The following is a 23,388-nucleotide window of genomic DNA, read 5'->3' as shown; positions in this document are numbered from 1 at the left end:
AAACCAGTTTATCAGCTCGTTAGTTGATTTTAAAAGTAATACTGTAGTTTTTCTTTTGGTAAGGGCTTTAAAGTTTAATTTCATTATATTTTAATTGGTAAAAATTTGTCATTTTACACTATAAACAAAATCGTACAATTTTGTCCCATAAAACATGCCATGTGTTTATGTGCATGATATTAAATGTTGGAAAATGACATATTTAAATAGTTACTCCTGTGTTGCCTCCAAAATATCTCACGAGTTCGGAATGTTCTTGTCTGCTTCCACTTTTGAACGTGAAAAATGTTGTAAAATAAACAAAAAATACTTCAAACATTTCATAATAAGTGTCATATTTTAATTTTTTTAAATTCATTTTTTCAACTTTGATCTTAAACTAGAAAAATTCTTGTATGCGCGTTGTGGCGAATCATTCTAACATTTTTTTATAAACTAATGTTAAGCGAGAAAAGAGGAAAAAAATTGTGAACGAAAATAAAAAAGTTTTCTCTACAAAACTAATGTTAAGCGAGAACTGAGGAAAAAAAATGTGAACGAAAATAAAAAAGGGCCAGAAGGACTCGAACCCAGGCTGTTTCTTTTACCAACTCATAAACTTACCATTTGCTGTAACAATCCACTCGTTATAATAAGTTAAGTTTATTTAAATAATATGAGAGAAAGAAGTACTTTTTTCTTCGCAAGTTATTGTCAATTTGTTGTCTATCAAAGTATCAGATGTGTTTGAAAAATTATCTGCTACTTAAATATTTAGGAAATACTTATGGGGTGCTTCATAGAAGAGTTTAACGGGTAAGTAATGGTAGTGATAATAATTGAAGATGCTTGACAACTTGTTTGATCATAATGCAATCATCATTATAAAGTACGGGGTAATAAATCATTATCTACTAATTTGGGATGTCGGAGGATGATTAAGTGTTATAGACCAAGTGTTAATGGTCTCTCACTCTTTGTTAGAAGTTAAGAGTTCAAATTCCACGGATTACAATATTGCACACAAGGTTATTCCATGACTTTGAAATCAACCCATGGTCGCCTTTCGCTCAGTGCGTTGTGGGGCAGCGAGAGGGGGTTTTACCGGTCATGCCCTCAAATTGGTTCGGGTTTCCTCCAAGGCATCGGTTGGGGCGGGTTAAGCAACTGCGGGAGATGATCGCATGAGTGATTTAGTCCCTTCCGGATAAATCCCAAACTACTGTTAAAAAAAACTAAATAAAAATAAACATTACATTAATTTAAACATTACATAAATAAGGAATAAAAAAATTACACAAAAGAAAAAACATTACATTAATAAAAAAACATTACATAAATAATAAGAAACTTATTATTATGATAAATAAAAATAGTCGAGGGGCGTCGAATCATCTTCTTCGTCTTCGTCTTCGCCCATTACTAATACCGATTTCATACTCTCGCGATATGCACGAAGGATTATTTGGTCTCTTTTAGGCAATACCGGGTTGATAGTTGTGTTGAGAATTCTAAAGGCGCGACTCATTCGTTTCTTTTCTAATGTTTGTCTTTTTTTTGTTGAGTTAGAACAATTTCTTGTTGGGCTATCATGATTTGAGTACGAACATCATCGGATGAGGTACGTAAGGAAGCGGAGTCGGATGAACCCGAGCTTTTACGAATTTTCGACCAGCCAGTCAACCGGGTGGACGCCAGATCGGGTCGTCCGTGAAAAATTTCGCGTGATCCGGGTTCAGATCAACTCGTAAAGGATCCTCGTCTCGCAAAGTGATCGCTGGTTTCGGTAGTGGACGTCTACGAGTATTCATTACACCTTCGAGGAAATAAATTTTTGGACATTCACGAAGTACTTTTCGTGCTTCTTCATGCGTAAAAGCAACACCTTGACTTTGTCGATATTGTGCACGCGCAACTTCAATGTTATATGCGTCACTAGCTCCACTACGCTAATCTTTTTTTAATTCATTGTAAATGCCAATAAAAATCTAGATATCTTTTGCCATTTTCGACCATTTTCCAGTTACTTGATCATTGTTTCTTTTGTGACCAGCGACACGATTATAGTTGGCTACAATCATATTTCAAAATGAATCGTCGTTTTTTAGGTTACGATCTTCGAATTTTCAGTAGCATCGAGCCAACGTTCCGCCAATATTTTTTTCTTCTTTCGGAGTCCAATGCATAATTTGACTTTTTGGGCATCACTTGGTTTACATGCTTTTTTCTTTTAGTTTTTCGATTTTTTGTTTCGAGTTGTGTTTCAGGTACGCTTTCAAGAGTCGGTTGTGTTAAAGTTTGTGGTATGTATAAAATTTGTTGTGAATAGAATTGTTGTTGTTGGTTGAAAGGAAATTGTTCTTGTTATGAATAATATGGGTTGTTTTGAAATTGTAATTGTTGTTGAAATGGTAGTAGTTGTTGTGGTGATTGAACAAATTGTTGGTGTGGTGGTTGAACAAATTGTTTTTGTTGGTAGATAGCGTTTTGATTTGGTGCGAGTTGTTAAAAACTAGTTTGACTCGGAGAATAATTGCTAGCTTGATTCGATGATGAATTATTTGGTGATGGGATCGGATTGATTATCACATTGTTGAAAAAATCATTGTTAGTTTGCTAAGACATTCTTTTTGAAGAAATTGTATTAAGATTGAATGAAATGGTTGTGAGAGTGTATGAAATGTTACTGTAAAAAAGTTATGCAAATGGGTTAATATTTATAGAGGGTAAATTATTGGTTTTGAAAAAAATAAATTAAAATAATTAAAATCCAATTATAGCCGTTGCAAATGGTTTCAAATTGAAAAAAGAAATCGAGCACTATACCGTCCGTTGCAGGTCTCGCTGTAGGATCCAATGGCGACCTGCTACCTATCTGTGTTACCAGCTCACTCCCGTTAACGAGTGTAACACCGACCATTCTTTTTATAAATCACAAGGAAAACGTTATCGAAAATAACATTAATTACATAGAAATCAGTATCGTTACACATAATTAAGTTAACAGTTTACAAACATGTGTTACGTAAAACTACAGTTTCATTAATACAAAATCGCATCAGAGTTTTTCTTGGTCAAACATAACTTCACCATCTGGTCTCCTTCCATCTAACTTCAAAGTTCCAGAACATGAAAGGGAGGATGTGGGGGTTAGTATAACGCTAAGTGAATTAAACTATACACAGCAAGTACAAAGCACCACGGTATCGAACTGTTAATCAGTCTAACACATAACAGTCACATACACACGAAGAGGACCGGAGGCTTGTACAGACCTGCAACTACTAGCTTATCGGGCTAGAATTTATATATAGTTCCTGTTACTGGCTCCTTCATATAGTAATTCGGATGCAAGGGGTGCGTCATTCAAACTATACTATATGAATAGTAACACTTGAACCGGACATGTTTAACCTAGTTGACCTCTTCCCACCCAGGTTACCACATAACTGATTCTCCACATGTGGACATACAATCATATAATCAAGCAATCACAGTGTAATTCATGGTAACTACAAGGAAACATAATTGCAGTAACATAATCTGCTACGCTACTTTATACGTAACTATGAATAGTTCCACTCACCGATTACCAGCAATAGAAGGTTATCAGAGGTCTAATCTTTTTAGCCTTCTCTTTATCTTTTTCACCTGAGAAAGACAGCATCAAGTCAGTACTCGTATTACATTACCAACAGCCGACCATGCATATCAGAATCAAAAATTCACACCCATAAACACGCAGATCATTTGAACGAAGGACCGTCATTCGTGCGGATGAGTCATCTCATTCGCATGAATGACAACTCGGTCACACGAAATGAGCCAGACCAATATATACATTGCAAAACCATCTACTTCGTGCGGATCACTAGGTGGTTCGCACGAACGACAACCTCATTAGCATGAATCAAGGCTTAGCAAAATCCGACCACGTTCCAAATTTGGTTCGCACGAACCACAAAGTGGTTCGCATGAACAACAATTTCAATCGCACGAAAGAAACTCGTTCAAAAGAATGATGAAGAACAGGTAACAACAGTTTCAAAGGGTTTTAACCCAAAAAAAATCCTGATTTGGCACAGTTCTGATCGATTGATAGATCATGAAGCTTGTATAACACAAACACACACAAACGCGCGCGCGCGCGCACACACACACACACACACACACACACACACACACACACACACACACACACACACATATATATATATATATATATATATATATATATATATATATATATATATATATATATATATAATCGAACTACAAGAAGCTTAAAAACACTTCAAATAACAAGATTCAAGCATCCAATAAGCTAAAACCCACTAAAACTCAAACCTAGAACAAACAAGGATTAAATAACGAAATCAAAGCACAAACCTGATGTTTTAGCTACGGAAGATATAAGAATTAGCTAGCAAACTTAATTTAATCCAAGAATACCTCATAATAGTGTTAGGGTTTGCAAGAGAAGCAAGTTATGTAGGAATGAGAGTGTTTCTCGAATTGGGAAAAATGGATAGAAGTATCCAGATACACACCTTAAATGGTGTTTAAAATTATACCCCATGTCACATGTCACACGATTATTTATCATTTATCTAGATATTACGTACCTCGTTAGGGGCACTAACAGAGTCCAAATTAAATAAATAAATATTTTATGTGACCCTTATCACAAAACTAATCAAATTTTATCATCAAATAACAGGTAACATACGTTTAAAAAATAATGCATATGGTAAAACATATAACATTTGAGGACAATTTAGTCAACTTACATCTTGACCCAAAGTCAGTCTGTTATAACGGGTCATTTTATTTGAACAAAGTGAGTAGCCTAATCGTCTTTAAGAGATTATTGGAATAATATGCGTAACTGTCATTAATTTTGTCATTTGTTATTCATTTATTTAACCCTTTTCCACGGTTAAAACTTACGTAATATTCATTCTCTTATACAACAGTTAGTTAAAAGTCAATGACGGAGTCCAGTATATGTGGAACCACATACCCGATCTTATCTAGAACACCTAACGTGGGAAACCAAAGACATGGGAAAACCCCTTAATGAGATTCGCCCGGGTCTCACACTTTGAATTTTATGCCCGGGATATAAGCCGATACCACTGAGATACGACTGCTCGTGGTATTTTTTAAATTTAACTATTGTTCCTGTCTATAATTTTTTTTTTTCAATTTGATATTTAATTATAGAAATAAACAATGATTTTAAATTTCATTTGTTGCTCATTTAATGTATGTAAATTGAAATAAAAGTCCTTAATTTATTTTAAGTTAAAATTTCATGATAGCTTTCACTTTTTTTTCCTGTTTTGATATCCTTTTAAATGAGTATAATTTCCTTATATACTATTTGTTACCCAACTTTTGATCGTTTGATTCAACAAAAGCTACAAAATTACATCTTTAATATACCCTCCCTTACATCGTCGACTAAAAAAAAGAAATTAGAGTTTATGCATGACGACTTTCATTTTATTTATTGTTATCTTTTTTCTAATATCAATAAAACAATTTAGTGGTTGTGGAATCATTTTAAACTCAAACGTATTTTACATAATCAGAGTGCTTTTTAAGTAGTTTTTCATTCCTCAAATTCACACTATTTTTTAACAAGCGTTATCAAAGATAATGATAATACTCATTCAATTCTTTAGTATTCCCGTTAACGATCGTTAAATATCTATTAAATTTTACATATGCTATATACATAGAATATTTTAGGTATTTTGCTCCATTCTCTTTAACAACATCTACTCAAATTCATAACCTGCAAATCTCATCCTAAAATCTCAATTCCCATTGACATGATATCGAGCAAACATATAACAAAGTGATGAAACTCTTTGTAAAAAAATATCAAGCTAAACAAGCTTAATAACTAGATATGAGAAAAAAACAGCCACTAGTAGCCATTTTTAAAACGTAAACAGAATTGTGTATAGACGATTATATGAAGCTTTTGTATATTGATTGTGTATTTTGTTACAAGGAGAATTCTAGCTATTTATACAAGGATTACAATTCTAATTATGGAGAGGAGCCTAAACAAATATGGTAGGTATTCAATGTGAAGACCTAGCCGTTGGAGCTTGCTGTACAGCTATACAAATCTTCTAATTAAGGAAATGATGATGGTGAGCCATTCTGATCCGATTTGTTTCATTCTAACACTCTCCCGCACGTTGAATAGTGGGATTCTCGATATTCAACTTGCTGAGAACCTCGTGGAATGCTCTTCCATTGACTGATTTGGTTAAGATGTCTGCTAACTGGTCCTCTGATCTGACAAGTGGAAGAGATATGATTTCGGCTTCAAGTTTTTCTTTAATGAAGTGCATGTCTATCTCAACGTGTTTGATTCGGTCATTGAAAGGACCCGTCCTAATCCATCTGGATGAAGTCTTCAACAGTTGGTCCCATTGCGAGGTTCTGACCTCTATATGCCATGAACGACTCCATGTAATATGATCAAATGCACAGCGGAAGATTTCTTTCGTACCTGAGAATAAACATGCTTTAAAGTGTCAACCAAAAGGTTGGTGAGTTCATAAGTTTATCATAAAACAATAAAATTCATCATCTTGATAGACCACAAAATTTAAATACTGCATGGTACAAATGGGCCCGAATCCTATACCCACCTGTAATGTACATGCGATATCTTTTAAATACAGTACACCTTTCTTGTGTACGAAACCATTTTTCATAAATCTTAGTAACCATACACATATCTCGTGCACAAAAATAACATACACATAACCTGTGTATAAAATCATTCTCTCGATACATAACATTCATATCAATTGGTGGCAATTATCATGTTCACATAATTCAATGGTGGCAATTATCATGTCCACATAATTCAACAATGGCAATTATCAGGTCCACATAATTCAACGGTGGCAATTATCATGTCCACATAATTCAACAATAATCCGCAGAACTTCTGTCTGCATAATAATTCATTCGAGGAATGTTTTGCTTGTGTCTATCTCGTCAAACATTTATAAAAGCATTTCATGTATTCGCAGTTCAAAATATATTTCAAAAGCATTTAATAAAGTAGTTGTAAAAACAGCGCATGTATTCTCAGTACCAAAAATATAAAGAGTAAAAGGGAGCAAATGAACTCACCATACTGTATTTTGTAGTAAAAATACATATGACGACATTGAACAAGTATAGGGTTGGCCTCGGATTCACGAACCTATATCATTAATGTATATTAACACATATATTTGTAATCGAACAAATTTATATATATTATATCTTAGTTTATATGTTATATGTATTTAATTTGTATATATTTAAAATGATTAATATTTATACATGTAGATATCTTGATATGTATATTAGTATTTTATCAATAATTTATTATTTGTAATATTTATAAAAATAATGTTAATATGTTTAGTATATAATTATGTGTAATATAAGTATAATATTTATTTGTTATAACAATAATAATAAAAATGATAATTAAAATAATAATGATAATTAAAATAGTAATGATAATAATAATGATAGTTTTTAATAATACTGTAAATTAATAATAATAAAATTAAAACTAATAATGTTTTTATATAAAAATCATTTCAATAATAATAATAATAATAATAATAATAATAATAATAATAATAATAATAATAATAATAATAATAAAGTAATCTTGATAATCCCATTAATACCAATGACAATAATAATAATATAAAAAAATAATAATAATAATCAAATATATTTATTCTTGTCTTACTTTCCATTATCCTTAGTATTTTTATACTATTAGTTTTCATATTCATAATATTTTCTTTTTTCAATATATCTATGTTTATATCTACTTCATATCATATTTACTCTTATTTATATTCAATTCATAATCATAATTTAATTTTAATCATTCTCTTAACAATATTTGTATTTATGATTTTTATTTTTATAATCCTATCCTCATTAAACCTTAACCTTTATAAACATAATAATAATAATAATAATAATAATAATAATAATAATAATAATAATAATAATAATAATAATAATAATAATAATAATAATAATAATAATAATAATAATAATAATAATAATATACACCGTACCTAATAAAAGAGTGGAGTTGCTTTGGCTGTTGGCTCAAACAGATCGAGATGGCAGAACAACCCGCAGGTAAAAAAAAAAAATCACGATTCAATTATTCTTCAATTCATTAATCAACAATCAATCAAGAAAAATCATAAAAGTTTAGCAAGTCTTCGATTCATCTTCAGCATCGCTCAATATCATCATCAGTCTTCATCATCGTTATTCGTTATCCTTCGTCAATCGATCAATTAATCGGTAAGTCAATTGATGCAAGTAAGTAAACGATTCATTGGCTATTCTCTTAATTGCTTCATCCCTCCACTTCAGTCAAACAACAACGAATAGCAGGTCACTTTGATGATGTTTGTCGACAGGATAGGTATAGGAGAAGATCGATTAGTGCATCAACAAAATCACTCGATCTAGCAGATGTTGTTAATTGAAACAGAAGAATAGGCATAGCAGGTAATCGGTTCTTTTATCATCATAACAATAGTAATAATTTTTTGTTTTGTATCGTATTGTTGTGTTGATTGTTGAATAGAAGTATATGCAGCAATCGATGATGAAAAGTGGTATTTTAATGGTTAGTTGTTAATGGTGGTCTATGGTTTTCCTCAGGAACAAAGATGTATGTGGTGTTTGATGGTGGGTTCTTGTTTCTTCATAGAAGAAGAACAATTAGGTTGTGAGATGGTTGTTTATTTGGGTCTCGTACAGGAACAGATATAAGACAAAAGTAACTGATGGAGCATCGATTAATTGTAGTGATGTTCACGGTTTCTTGTTATTCAAACAGGAATCGTAATAGATGATCAAAACAGAATTTACTGTTTCGTTTTGGGTGGTTTGCAGGTTGAAACATAAACAGAAAAGAAATTGGAACGTGTGGTGTTGTGGTGGTTTCAAGAAAGAAAAACAGAAACGATTGTAACAGAAGGTTCGTGTAAGAAGCATATAGTTGGGTTCGTTTATGGTGATAAAAATATGGTGGTGATGTGTATTGGTTTGAGGTGAATTCGAGTAGCAAACAAACGAATAGTAGTGGGTATAATCGTAATGATGTTGGTGGGTGTTTTAATCTATTGAACATGAGCAATCCAAAGTGATTTTGATGAAGGTTTGGGGGTCTGTTCTTGCTCCCAGAAAACTGTACATATAGCAGCAGCTAGTAGTAGTTGAAGGGTGGTTGTTCTTGATGAATTTCGAATGAAACAGAAAAGAAATTAATGTCAACATCTTATTATATATATATATATATATATATATATATATATATATATATATATACATATATATATTTATTATATTATATTATATTCTTGTGTATAGTTGACTTGTAATTTTTGCTCTGTTGACTTGTACCTTGAGCGTTTTGGCCATTTACGACTTCAAATCTTCGTTTATGTCTTCCGTCTTCGTATTTAAATTTGTTTAACCGCAACCGAAAGTCAAACGAGTGTTACTGTCGTTTACTTAAATAAATTCGAACTATATATATGCATTCAATATATTTCCTTTATATATATAGATATGTTTTGAATAATAATTATCATAATATCATATTTTCAGTTTATTTTACATAATTAATTTTAATAACAATAACTTATAATATTTTCGATTATATTCCTAATTATTATTTATATATATATATACGCACATATCCATTTACAATTAATTGTTCGTGAATCGTCGGAACAGTTGAAGGTTAATTGCATATATGAAAAACAGTTCAAAATTTTTGAGACTTTGTTCAATAGACTTTGCTTATCGTGTCGGGATGATAATAAGATTAAGTTTAAATTTGGTCGAAAATTCCCGGGTCATCACAATACCTACCCGTTAAAGAAATTTTGTCCCGAAATTTGATTGTGGTTGTCATGGTTAACAGTAAATATGTTTTCATGACGCATACGAGTTAGAAATTGGAGTTTTATCATCATTGATTAATATACACAAAATGATTCGATTATGTGAAGCGTACAAGTGAAGCTGTCACAAAAGATTGAGATAGAGATTTAACTTTTGACATAGTCACGGTGGATTTAAAAGAAAATCTTGGAAATCGATAAGATCTGATTCTTCGGGATTTATGGAAATTAAAATCTCTATAATTAATGCGATTATCTGTCTCAATTGCTCTGTCTGATATTTCACTATAAATTCATTCCCTTTTGTTTCCTTGTTTCCACACTCCTATACTTTCTTTCTTAATTCACACTTTTATTTTCTCTTCCCGACTTTAAGTCAAGCGATTAATTATCCAGAATTCGTAGTTATGAAGTTCGAATGAACATGATTAATGTCCTAAGAGAGATTGTAATAGCACGATCTTGATTGGTTAAATTACCAGAATCCAAGAGAAAGATAGGATTATCAAGAAAATACGTTCTTGATATGTTTGGAGATGAGGTAGAATGTAAGAGTCGTGTAACATGGCACATGATGACGTTATAGTCTGTGAATCATCACATTTCATTAGAACTTTCAGCATGACTTACTGTAATATAATCACGTTGGCCAAGCGCATTATATTATACTAACTCATGCATCAGTCTCCAACACTTCTCCACATTTCATTCATAATTTATACTTATATTTTACAGAAGTTTCCAATATAATGGAATACAGAAAACACGAAGAGGTAGATAATTTCGGATAAGAATATTTATGAAAATATCCTCAGAAATATCGAAGATATTTATGATGATATTTTGAAATTTTTAAGTTCGAAGGTTGATGAAGAAAAATTTTCCGCAAGATTTTAACTTGACTTCGGAACAAGATATTCTCTAAAGATTTCATCGGCTACAGAATTTTCTGGATTCTTTGAATATAGGGCTTGCTCTTTGTATTTGTCCTTGGTCTCCTTCATGGTTAGCTCAATCTATTTTTCAGTACCAAATTTTCTATTGAGCGTTTCTAACACTCCTTTCTTTATCATCAAACTTTTGGCCGTTTAGACCATCTACAATTTTTCTGTTTCCTCTGCATTTAATGCTACGATATTTGAATCATCGGTTATCAATCCGAGGTGGTTTCAGGAGGATTGTGTTTTTAGATGATTAAACGCTGATGGTAATATGGTGGAATATAAAAGGTTCTCTAGAAACAATAAATGAGCACGCGTATATATCAAGGTTATAATAAGGTTGTTTTGAACGAAAATTCGAAGTTGACTTGTTGGAGCTGTGACAAAATTGTCTAATTAGAGGAGGAATTTCAATGTTATTTTCAGTAATCATAATGCCAAAAGAGCTAGCACAGATATGTGTGAAACGTTTAGTCAGGTTCCGAGTGTTTTCAGATGCATAACTATACACATCAATCTTTTCTTCCGTAGATGATGTGCGGTTGGTTCATCCTCTCGATTGAGATGTTCTCAAGAATCATGAAAAGTTTGAACGTAGATTGGAATCGTCAAAATACAAATGAGGTTTAAGATGAAATCAAGTGGCAAACTTGAAGAAATGTTTAGTTTCATATGTTATAATCAATATTTTAATTCATTTTAATTGTCCAATGTTATTAGTCCACGGTCGATAGTCCACAGTTAACAGTCCAATATTTCGTATATAGTTTAATATATATAATATTCGAATTAATTAATACGTATCGTGACCCGTGTACATGTCTCAGACTCGATCACAACTCAAACTATATATATTATTGTAGAATCAACCTCAACCCTGTATAGATAACTCCAGCATTACTGCATATAGAGTGTCTATGGTTATTCCAAATAATATATATAGATGCGTCGATATGATATGTCAAAACCTTGTATACGTGTCCCGATATTTAAAGTGCGTAAAAATAAATAACAGAAATTAAATGACGATAAATAAAGTGCGTAAAGTAAATAACAGAAATTAAATGACGATAAATAAAATTGCGAGAATGTAAATTGCGATAATTAAATTGCGATAAATAGAATGTAATCGGTTAGCTAGGAACAATTAGTTAGGATTTTGTTAGCGTGGATTCTTAACAAAATTTCTTATAGTTAAATCGTTTGTTTCTAACAAATTTTATCTTGTCCAATGTTTTTCTTCATTATGCCACTTGTTGGATTCTGATAGATCAAAATTCAAATATGAAATTGAATGAAAAGGGTTTTTCTGCGGTGAACGGATACGTCTATCGGTGGTTGTAAATAGGATAGTAAATGACTGTTGAATTAGATTTGAAAGAATGTACAGTGTACTTATTAATGTGAAATCTAAATATTCCCCGGGTATTACCTACCCGTTAAAATATTTTCACCATTAACAGTTTGTACAAAAGAATTTTTAATTACAATCTTTATGAAAATATATATACATATATATTTTCTTCAGATGTAATCATGAATTTAATGAGTTAATATAGTATTAAACTCATTTGGTTTACCGTCAAAACTAGAATACATAATCTCTAAAATATTAGAGATTACATAATCGCCATGAAGAACGAAGATAATTGTTGTAGAACGATACGTAGAACGATGATTATACTCGAGGTACAGAATGAGATGTTGAGACATGGATTGTTGATGGTACTGTTGGTGTCGATGATGTTGTTGAAGCTGGTAAATTCTGCACCATATTCTCTAAATTGATTACTCGAGCGCAAAGTTCGTTGACTTATTCTATTATTCCGGGATGATTGTCGGTTCGGACGAGTGGATGAATAAGATCTAGAATATGAGATAATATATAATCATGACGAGATACTCTGGAAATGAGTGTGAAAATGGTGTTTCGGGCAGGTTCGCCGGTAAGTGCTTCAGGTTCTTCACCAAGAGGTAAATTCGGTTGGTGGAAGGGATCGCCTTCTTCGCGTCTCCATTGATTAAGTCGGCTACGAACTCATCAGATGCATTGGGGATGGCTGATTAATTGATTCATTCTGGAGACACCGCTTTCGGAGCTTAGGTGAATATCCATGTCGGAATAGCTGTCGGAATAACTATCGGAATAGCTATCGAAATCTGAGGGACTCGAACTGGTTGAGGGATTCATCTCGTACGATCAGATGAAGGATTTTTGATAAGAAATAGATTATAGGATGTAGATTAGTACCCTGCAATACATAATTTACATATTCATATATAATACTAAAATTCCATAAGTTACGGAAGAATCTACGGAAGCTGTCAGGCAAAGGTAACAATAACAGATGCGCTAAGATATGAATTTATCTATACAGTGTCTATGCAATAGAGGCAGTAAGACGTGTCTAGAATTTAAGGATGATAAGCAAATAATTTTCGATACGAAATGATAAGCAAAACTTTTGACATGCAGACACGGTCGAAGTCCAGACTCACTAATGCATTTAATCAACTATCAGTTAGACACACTAATGCAAGACCTAGTTCGCTAAGACCACCGCTCTGATACCAACTGAAAGGACCCGTCCTAATCCATCTGGACGAAGTCTTCAACAGTTGGTCCCATTGCGAGGTTCTGACCTCTATATGCCATGAACGACTCCATGTAATATGATCAAATGCACAACGGAAGATTTCTTTCGTACCTAAGAATAAACATGCTTTAAAGTGTCAACCAAAAGGTTGGTGAGTTCATAAGTTTATCATAAAACAATAAAATTCATCATTTTGATAGACCACAAAATTTAAATGTTGCATGGTACAAATGGGCCCGAATCCTATACCCACCTGTAATGTACATGCGATATCTTTTAAAGACAGTACACCTTTCTTGTGTACGAAACCATTTTTCATAAATCTTAGTAACCGTACACATATCTCGTGCACAAAAATAACATACACATAACCTATGTATAAAATCATTCTCTCGATACATAACATTCATATCAATTGGTGGCAATTATCATGTCTACATAATTCAATGGTGGTAATTATCATGTCCACATATTTCAACGGTGGCAATTATCATGTCCACATAATTCAACGGTAGCAATTATCATGTCCACATAATTCAACAACAATCCGCAGAACTTCTGTCTGCATAATAATTCATTCGAGGAATGTTTTGCTTGTGTCTATCTCGTCAAACATTTATAAAAGCATTTCATGTATTCGCAGTTCAAAATATATTTCAAAAGCATTTAATAAAGCAGTTGTAAAAACAGCGCATGTATTCTCAGTCCCAAAAATATAAAGAGTAAAAGGGAGCAAATGAACTCACCATACTGTATTTTGTAGTAAAAATACATATGACGACATTGGACAAGTATAGGATTGGCCTCGGATTCACGAACCTATATCATTAATGTATATTAACACATATATTTGTAATCGAACAAATTTATATATATTATATCTTAGTTTATATGTTATATGTATTTAATTTGTATATATTTAAAATGATTAATATTTATACATGTAGATATCTTGATATGTATATTAGTATTTTATCAATAATTTATTATTTGTAATATTTATAAAAATAATGTTAATATGTTTAGTATATAATTATGTGTAATATAAGTATAATATTTATTTGTTATAACAATAATAATAAAAATGATAATTAAAATAATAATGATAATTAAAATAGTAATGATAAGGCAGTTTAAGGGTTCAACATTTTGAGGTTCACGAACCAGGAAGACGAAGTGGGTTTTGTAACTCATATATGCATATGTATATATATTATAGTTTATGATACAAAGGAACACAAATAGTAATCGTAGTTGGTAATTCACATTCACGAGTTGATTAGTTAGATATGCAAGAATCAATTATTTAGTTAAAGTGTTAGGAATATTAAAGCTTATTCTTATGGATTTAGACAGTTGTAGATAGTTGATTTTTAAAGTGTTTTGTCTATTCCTATCATTTATGTAATGTAGTAGTACAATGACTTAAAAGCGAATATATATAATCTAAGTGAAATTGAAAAGGAATAATCACACAATCAAGCACAGTAACACAATTTAATTTCAATTAGGCATAGTAATTCTCGAATAGTAAAGCCACTTGTGAGATATCTATCGACATCTTATTATATATATATATATATATATATATATATATATATATATATATATGTATATATACATACATATATATATTATATTATATTATATTATATTCTTGTGTATAGTTGACTTGTAATTTTTGCTCTGTTGACTTGTACGTTGAGCGTGAGCGTTTTGGCCATTTACGACTTCAAATCTTCGTTTATGTCTTCTGTCTTCGTATTTAAATTTGTTTAATCGCAACCGAAAGTCAAACGAGTGTTACTGTCGTTTACTTAAATAAATTCGAACTATATATATGCATTCAATATATTTCCTTTATATATATAGATATGTTTTGAATAATAATTGATGTCAAAGCTAAGGGGTATAAAATACTATTAATTTTTTTTGCAGGAAATACTATTAAATACGATACAATTTTACACAAGATATTTATTTATTTATAGAATGGATATACTTAAACCTTGCTACAACACTTATAGGCAGTGTACCTAATCGTACAGTAGTGTAGTTTTTAGTAAGTCCGGTTCGTTCCACAGGGAATCTTTTTTAAACAAAGCTCAACGCTATATTAGTTTACTTTTATAAAAATACAAACATATATATAAGTAATATTATTATTATAAAGGGGGGTTTTTACCATTTAATGACCGGTTTGTCAATTTTAAAACTTTAGTCGCAGTTAAAACCAAATGTAAAATAATAAATAAATACAAGACTTAATTTTAAGCGTAAAGTAAATAACGATAATGAAATTGCGAATAATAAAAGTGCGATAAAATAAAGTTGCGATAATTAAAAAGGACGATAATTAAAAGTGTAATTAAATAACAATAAATAAAAGTGCGATAATTAGAAGTGCAATTAAATATAAAATAAAGGAAATTAAATATGAAATAAGAGAATTATGCTTATTTAAACTTCCGTAATCATGATGTTTGACGTGTTGATTTTAGTTTTATGCCCATGGGTTAATTGTCCTTTGTCCTGGATTATTTAATATGTCCGTCTGGTTTTTGTCCATAACAGTCCATCAGTCATAAATATAAAGTGCGAGTGTCCTCGTCAAATTATTCTTAAACCCGAAGTTAAATATTCCAACTAATTGGGGACTTAAACTGTAACAAGATTTTAATATTTTGTTTAATAATTACACCAGGATGTCGACTGAGTGTAACCCAAGGTTTTAATATTTTGTTATCAATTATACCAAGTGTCCTTGTACATAATTTCACCCCTGTTTTAATTATTCTAGTGGCTATTAATCCATTCCCGTGTTCGGTTAAATGAACGATTATTCGTACATATAAATACCCCGCCCATCGTGTCCGATTGAGTGTATATGGTAATTTATAGGGACGCCCAATTGTAAATCTTTATATTAACATTAACAAACTATCATTCAGTTAAACAAATATAAAGCCCATTAATAGCTCATAGTCTAATTTTCACAAGTGTCGTTCTTTTGTCCAAACCCCAATTATGGTACAAAGCCCAATTACCCAATTTTAGTAATTAGCCCAACATCATGATTACTTCGTTTTAAATAAGCATAATAATAACTTAGCTACGAGACATTAATATAAAAAGGTTGAACATAACTTACAATGATTAAAAATAGCGTAGCGTTACACGGACAGAATTTCGACTTACACCCTTACAACATTCGCTAACATACCCTTATTATTAGAATTATAATTAAAATTAAAATTAAAATTAAAATATAAATATAAATTTTTACGTAGTATTATAAGAGAAGAAGAAAAAGATGGTTTTTGCGATCAGAATTCGGTTGCTTTTATAGGGATTTTTGAAACTTGGGGCTCCGCGACTCGCGGCCTTTTTGGCCTTCAAACTCCGCGAGTCGCGGAGTTTGCAATTACAGCTCACTCTGGTTTGGAGTCTTTCTTGCCGACGATTTTTATTATTTATTATAATATATAAATAATTATAAGAATTATTTAAATATTATATTATATTTATGTGCATAGTTGACTTGTAATTTTTAGTCCGTTGCGTCGAGCGTTGAGAGTTGACTCTGGTCCCGGTTCCGGATTTTCGAACGTCCTTGCGTACAATTTTATATTTTGTACTTTGCGTTTTGAATCTTGTACTCTTGTAATTTCGAGACGTTTCTTATCAATAATTGGAACCTCTTTGATTGTCTTTTATACTTTTGAGCTTTTTGGTCGTTTGCGGCTTCAATTCGTCGAATCTGTCTTTTGTCTTCACCTTTTATTATTTAAACGAATATCACTTGTAAATAGAACAATTGCAACTAAAAGCTTGTCTTTCTTCAGGAATAATGCTATGAAATATATGTTCATTTTTAGCATTATCAAATATTCCCACACTTGAGCGTTGCTTGTCCTCAAGCAATATCGTCTTGAAATACTAGAATCACTTCTTTATTCTTCACACTTTGTACATCAGTGATTTCTATACGGCGGTATAAACAATGGTAGTAACGATATGGTTTACAGTTCCACATGACTATAAAAATTTAGATCCATTAAGGAAATTGGATCTTTATGAAAACATTTGATCTTTTGAAAATTAAATCTAGTTTTTACCCTAGATAAGTTTTCCGGGATAACCCTTTACCGGTGTTTGCAAAATATTTTTGTGGGTTTGGTGGGTTTTAGATTTGAAAATTTTAGCTCAAAACTTATGGTTTTGTGTCACCCACTTGCTAACCTTGTATTTGGAAAGCAACACCTCCAGTTCACTTGTCCCGTATATTACCTTTCGGTAAACTACCGTCCGGTTGTAAAGGAAAGCGTTTGAACAAGCAACTGTTAAGGCAATGTCCCCTGACATGCTTTTAATTATGGTCTATAACGTGTCGGACGCAATTACTATCCTTGGTAGGAGCAATAGTAAAGCTCACCCTTATGATTTTTCGGTATGGCACAAGGTCCTGTCTTTGACCACTATGCAACCACCGTTCTTACGGTTGACACCCGATTTGGTTCAGGTGACCTAATGAATTCCAGGTGAATTCCTAGGATTTTACGTTCAATGGTAATGAACGCATTGAAAATAGGGTTTTCAGAAAACAAATCGGTTTGTAATTTTGATCAAAATATTTTCTCGTTCAAGCTCGAGTTTAGATATCATTGAATTCCATGAGTTTGTAATTCTCAATCTTTAAGGTCAATCTCAAGGATTGAGTGATATCAGTCTTAAAAGCTGATTTTTTAATTTTTAAGGAGATTATCCTTTCTGGGGATCTGATTCATTAGTCTTATCCAGCTAATTTGCATGGTGCCCCCCATTGTACAAGATAAATCCTTCTCATGGTTAGGATAAATCTGACCACTTGGTGACCCTGTTTAATGCTGAGGTCCGTGGATTTTCTGCTGATTTTAGTGATGACTTTTCTAGATTTTTCGTCAACCTACAGCTGGTCTGGACGACAACTTCATGACCTAAATCAAGAAGCGCGTGTCTTTTTCGGAAGACTTTACTTCCTTTTAATGATGGAATTGATTCATCGTGTAGATCCATCTTTTCTTTTCTTTCATCGGGTAAAACAGTTTAGTTTAGTCCAAAGCAAAAGTATTTTCAGTTATTTGTTACAGATATATGTGACATATGTTTAAGATAACTTGGTAAATTTTCCCACACTTGGCTTTTATTTTCCTTTTTATCGTCCTCTATTCCATTTTAAATGAATTTTAACATTTTAGTTTGTTTCTCAATTTATGTCCTTTCCGAGGTAACAATAATTTCGGTGTTAAAACCTAGTTTTATTGTTCATAAATATGTATAAACATGATTTTGAGTTCATTTAATTGAAAATTTTGAAAAATTTTACTAGAATTGGGTAGTTAGTATATAAGACTAGGGCTGTTCTTTTTTTATCAGAGAGCACTAGATTCTAATACAACTACTGCTTTACTAGTATTTTTAATGGTAACCAAGTGTATAAAGTAAAAAGTTTTAAAATCCGAAAGAATTTAACCCCTTCCCACACTTAAGATCTTGCAATGCCCTCATTTGCAAGAAATCAGTAATAATTTAAATTATTGAGGGTGATTTGTGTGAAAATGATTAAATTTTTACCAAAGTTTCCAAATATATTGGCGTTTGTTTGCTGAATGATAAATGGTGCACATCATTTGTTCATTCCGTCTTGTTGTTATTTCACATATATTTTGTATCTTGTCGTCAAAATTAGTTGCTTTTGCTGAACTTAATGCCAGACTTTGAAAATGCGTTGTTTTACCCTGTTGTGTACATAAGATAAACTGCAAACATATATACATATTTTTGAAGTTTGGTATATTACCCCACATTCAAAAATTATTAAAATCTAAGAATAAAAGTTAGACAATTATAAAAACTATTACAATATTAACAAAAGTATTAAACGTATCAATCATTACAAATTACAAAATAAAAAAAATAATAATAATAAGTAGACTAGGGATGATATTGATACCAATAGGGGTTCCAGGCATAACCATAGGTGCTATAGAATGCTTCGGCAGGGTTATACGTAGGATACGGTGGCTGCATCTCTATAGACCAGGGAGGGAAGATGGGTTTCGGTGTAGGAATATAGTTTCTACCTATATGTTGGCAATGAGCTATGATTTGGTTCTGATGAACTTGCCAATCTTCAAATGCTCTCTGTCTAGCATTTTCGTACTCCTGAGAAGCTATAAACCTTTTCATTTCTTGCATCTCATTCCCCCCTCCTACATTACCTTGCTGTTGGTTTCTCTCAACCTGTGGATGTCTACCATGGTATTGTACTGCGGCGTTATTTCGCCTCTTCAAAACTTTCGCACCATGGTATACATTTAACCCTATAGTATCGCGGGGTTCTGGTTCTTCTACTAATAATCCCCCCGACTTATATCCACACCGAGATATTCACCAATCAAAGTAATAAAAATACCACCTCCTATTATGCTATGCGGTCGCATCCCCCGAACCATAGCTGATAAATAATAACCCACACAATACGGTATACTTACAGCGCTTTGTGGGTCTCGAATACACATATGGTAAAACAAATCCTGTTCATTTACTTTTTCCTTGTTCTTACCCCTTTGTGTAATCGAATTAGCTAAAAACCTATGAATCACTCTTAATTCGGCTCTATCTATATCCAAATAAGAGTAATTTCCCCCTTTGAAACGGTGATGGCTTGTCATTTGACTCCACACACCGTGTGTATCAAAATTTTCATCTATCTTTCTACCGTTTAGTATCAACCCTCTACAATCGGCAGATGCTAACTCCTCAGGCGTATATATACGTAAAGCCTGAGCCATGTCTAGTAAAGACATGTGGCGCATCGAACCGCCTAACAAAAATCTAATAAAAGAACGATCGGTTAAACTAGCTACCCGATCATTCAACTCTATACTACACAACAATTCTTCACACCATACTTTATATACAGGTCTACGCATGGTGAATAAACGTACCCAGTCATTAAAAGTAGAATTACCATACCTCTGTACAAGTAATTCCCTAATTGGCCCGGCCAATTCTACAGCTTCTAAGGGTCCCCATTCTATGACCCTCGGTACCTCAACAACCTTAGAATGAAGAGTATGCAAACCCCTTTGATATTTTGGATAATCTATCCAAAGTCTGTCAAATCTCAGGTTCGGGTGCAACTCTTCCAAGTGCATATCGGAAAAGGTCATGACTGGATGAGGTATATCCTGCTTGTAGTAGTTATCCACCTCCTGTTGTTCCGCATTCTCAGCAGGAGCATTACGGGCTTGGGATGAAGATTCACCCCTTTCAGTCTGCAAAACACATCAAACACAATTTTTGTGCATCCAAATATGCATTAGTGTCAGCAAAATCATCAATCAAAATAATTACAATGACATTATCAATTTATATTAAACTTAAGCTTATTTTCACATTTTTATCAAATCTACACTTTTTCAAATAAGCATATACGAAAATGTTCGCCAAGTTCATAAGCATTCAACTCAAATAACATGTCAAAATAATCATTACTAGCAATTAAACAAGTTTCAAATGGCATTATCTTTCAAAAATCAAGTTCATGAATTTTAGACTTGAAAAAGTCCACTTTAATTCTCAAAATCATGTTTAGGCTCAAAGTTTGGATCATTTAAATATTTAAACATGTTACACTACTTAATTTAGCAACAATTCATGACAAAAATCGGCCATAACCTGTTTATATCAAAAAGCCCCAAATTTGCTCAAGAACACAAACCCTAGATTACTCAAAATTTGAAGTTTAAGACTTCTAATCATGTTAAACAGCATCAATCTAGGTTATACAAGCATAATACATAAACAATTTAAGCCTAATTACACTAAAAAACATCAAAATCAAATTGGGGAAAAAATTGCTCAAGAACACTAATTTCGGATTAAATGGTGTTTAGGTGTAGAAATTTACCGTTTTTCTTGAGTAATTCCTAGATAGCATCCTTCTCAACATGATTTTAGTAAAAAATTTGGTGATTAACGGTTAAAAATTGTGATTTTGGGGGTTTTTTTAGTGTATTTTCGCGCAGTATTTCGCTGTGTTTTTGAGTTTTGGGTTGTGTGGACTGAAACTGATCGTTCAGCTCTTTTTATTTTTTTCCTGATTTTCGGTCCTCCGCGACTCGCGGTGAAATACCCTTCAAACTCCGCGACTCGCGGAGTTTGCTTTTTTTTTTTTTTTATAATCATTAACTTATAAAACAATTAAGTACTTAATTTTAAAATTTTGTTTCCCTTGTTATTTAGGACGAGGTCGTTTCGGATCGATGTCCTAGTCCGTCCCTCGACAAAATTTTAAAATTTGTCTTTTTTGTAGCGATTGTTTTTAAAGCTAAGATTTTTGGTTTTTTAATGTTTTTGGCATACTTTAAATTAATAAGATTAAAAATAATGATAATAAAAGTTATCGTCCCTCCCTTGGGTAAAGCAATTTCGGTTCAAAGACCTAGTCTTCAACTTACGACGAATTTTAAAAATCATATTTTTAACTTAATGAGATAAAGTAAATTTTTGTTTTTAAATTCACACAACTTAAATATGAAATTCAAAATTAATATTAAAAATTCACACCAAACTTAAAATTTAAAATGCATAAAATTAAAAATTTATAAAAATTCACACCAAACTTAATTTAAAAATTCATATTATAAATTCACTCCAAACTTATATTAATTTTTCAAATATTTACAATTTTAAATATATTATTTTTACAAAGTTTACAATATTAATTTAAGATTTATATATTAATTTTAAAAACATGGTAAAAATAAAATTAAAAATCTTTTTGGCTTTTTATCCCACTTTAATCAATCAAATATTATCAAAAATATGCGCCCCTCTTTTCGGTAAAGTAATTTCGGTTCCAAAACCTAATTTAACTCATGACGAATTTTTGAAATATTTTGGGTTGATTGATTAAAGATATTTATACCTTAAGAATAAACGTTAAATTTCGCAGTGATGTAATAAATTTTTGAATGATATCAATAATTTCGGTCGCCAAACCTAATTTTATTCAATACCAATTTAATACTTTTTAGCGAACAAATTAGCGTTTATTATCAAAAGGTTAAAAATAAAAATAAAAATAAAAACTGTACAGACATACCTGTGAAATAGATTTCTTAGTTATATGATCTATCCCATTCATAAGATAGTCGGTTTAATTGGTTTTCCATAGCTACATAGGCGTAACCTCGAGCATTCAGTGTGTTTTCTTCTAAACATATGAATGGTCCGTCTCTGCATAAAGTAACAAATTCGGTATTTGAATAGGTTTGATTATTTGAACATTTACCTCCATGTGACCATTTTCCGCATTTGTGACATCTTTCTAGGTGTCGTGCTCTTCTTTTCGCTGCGGATTTTGATTTTCCTTTACCAAATTCTTTACCAAATTGTAACTTATTATCTTCACATCTGGATTCTTTTCTAACTCCGTCCATTCTTTCTCTGATTACTGATACTATCTCACTTGGTAGTATGTCATTATTTCTTTTAGTGATCAAAGCGTGTAGCATTAGACCATGGTTTAGTTCACAGGCAGTCTTCATTTTGTAAAAACCTAAAAAAATAAAAATTCAGAATGGGGGGAGAAGACTAGTTCTTTAGGGTCTGCTAGGGGAAGACCATTCGGGTTCCATTTTCGAGAACTACACGAAAACAGATAATCTAACTCTAACAGAAATACATATTATCCTTTAAAGACTTGATTCTCCCCACACTTAGTTAGCTGTGGTGTCGAAATTGTGATTAACTTCGTTGTCAACTTCCATCGGACCATGTATGTAATGTTTAACTCTGTGACCATTAACTTTTAATTCAATCCCTTTTGAATTTATTAAT

This window comes from Rutidosis leptorrhynchoides, chromosome 1, assembly GCF_046630445.1.
Source record: "Rutidosis leptorrhynchoides isolate AG116_Rl617_1_P2 chromosome 1, CSIRO_AGI_Rlap_v1, whole genome shotgun sequence".
Classification (NCBI taxonomy): domain Eukaryota; kingdom Viridiplantae; phylum Streptophyta; class Magnoliopsida; order Asterales; family Asteraceae; genus Rutidosis; species Rutidosis leptorrhynchoides.
Note: the sequence above shows the minus strand (reverse complement) of the source record.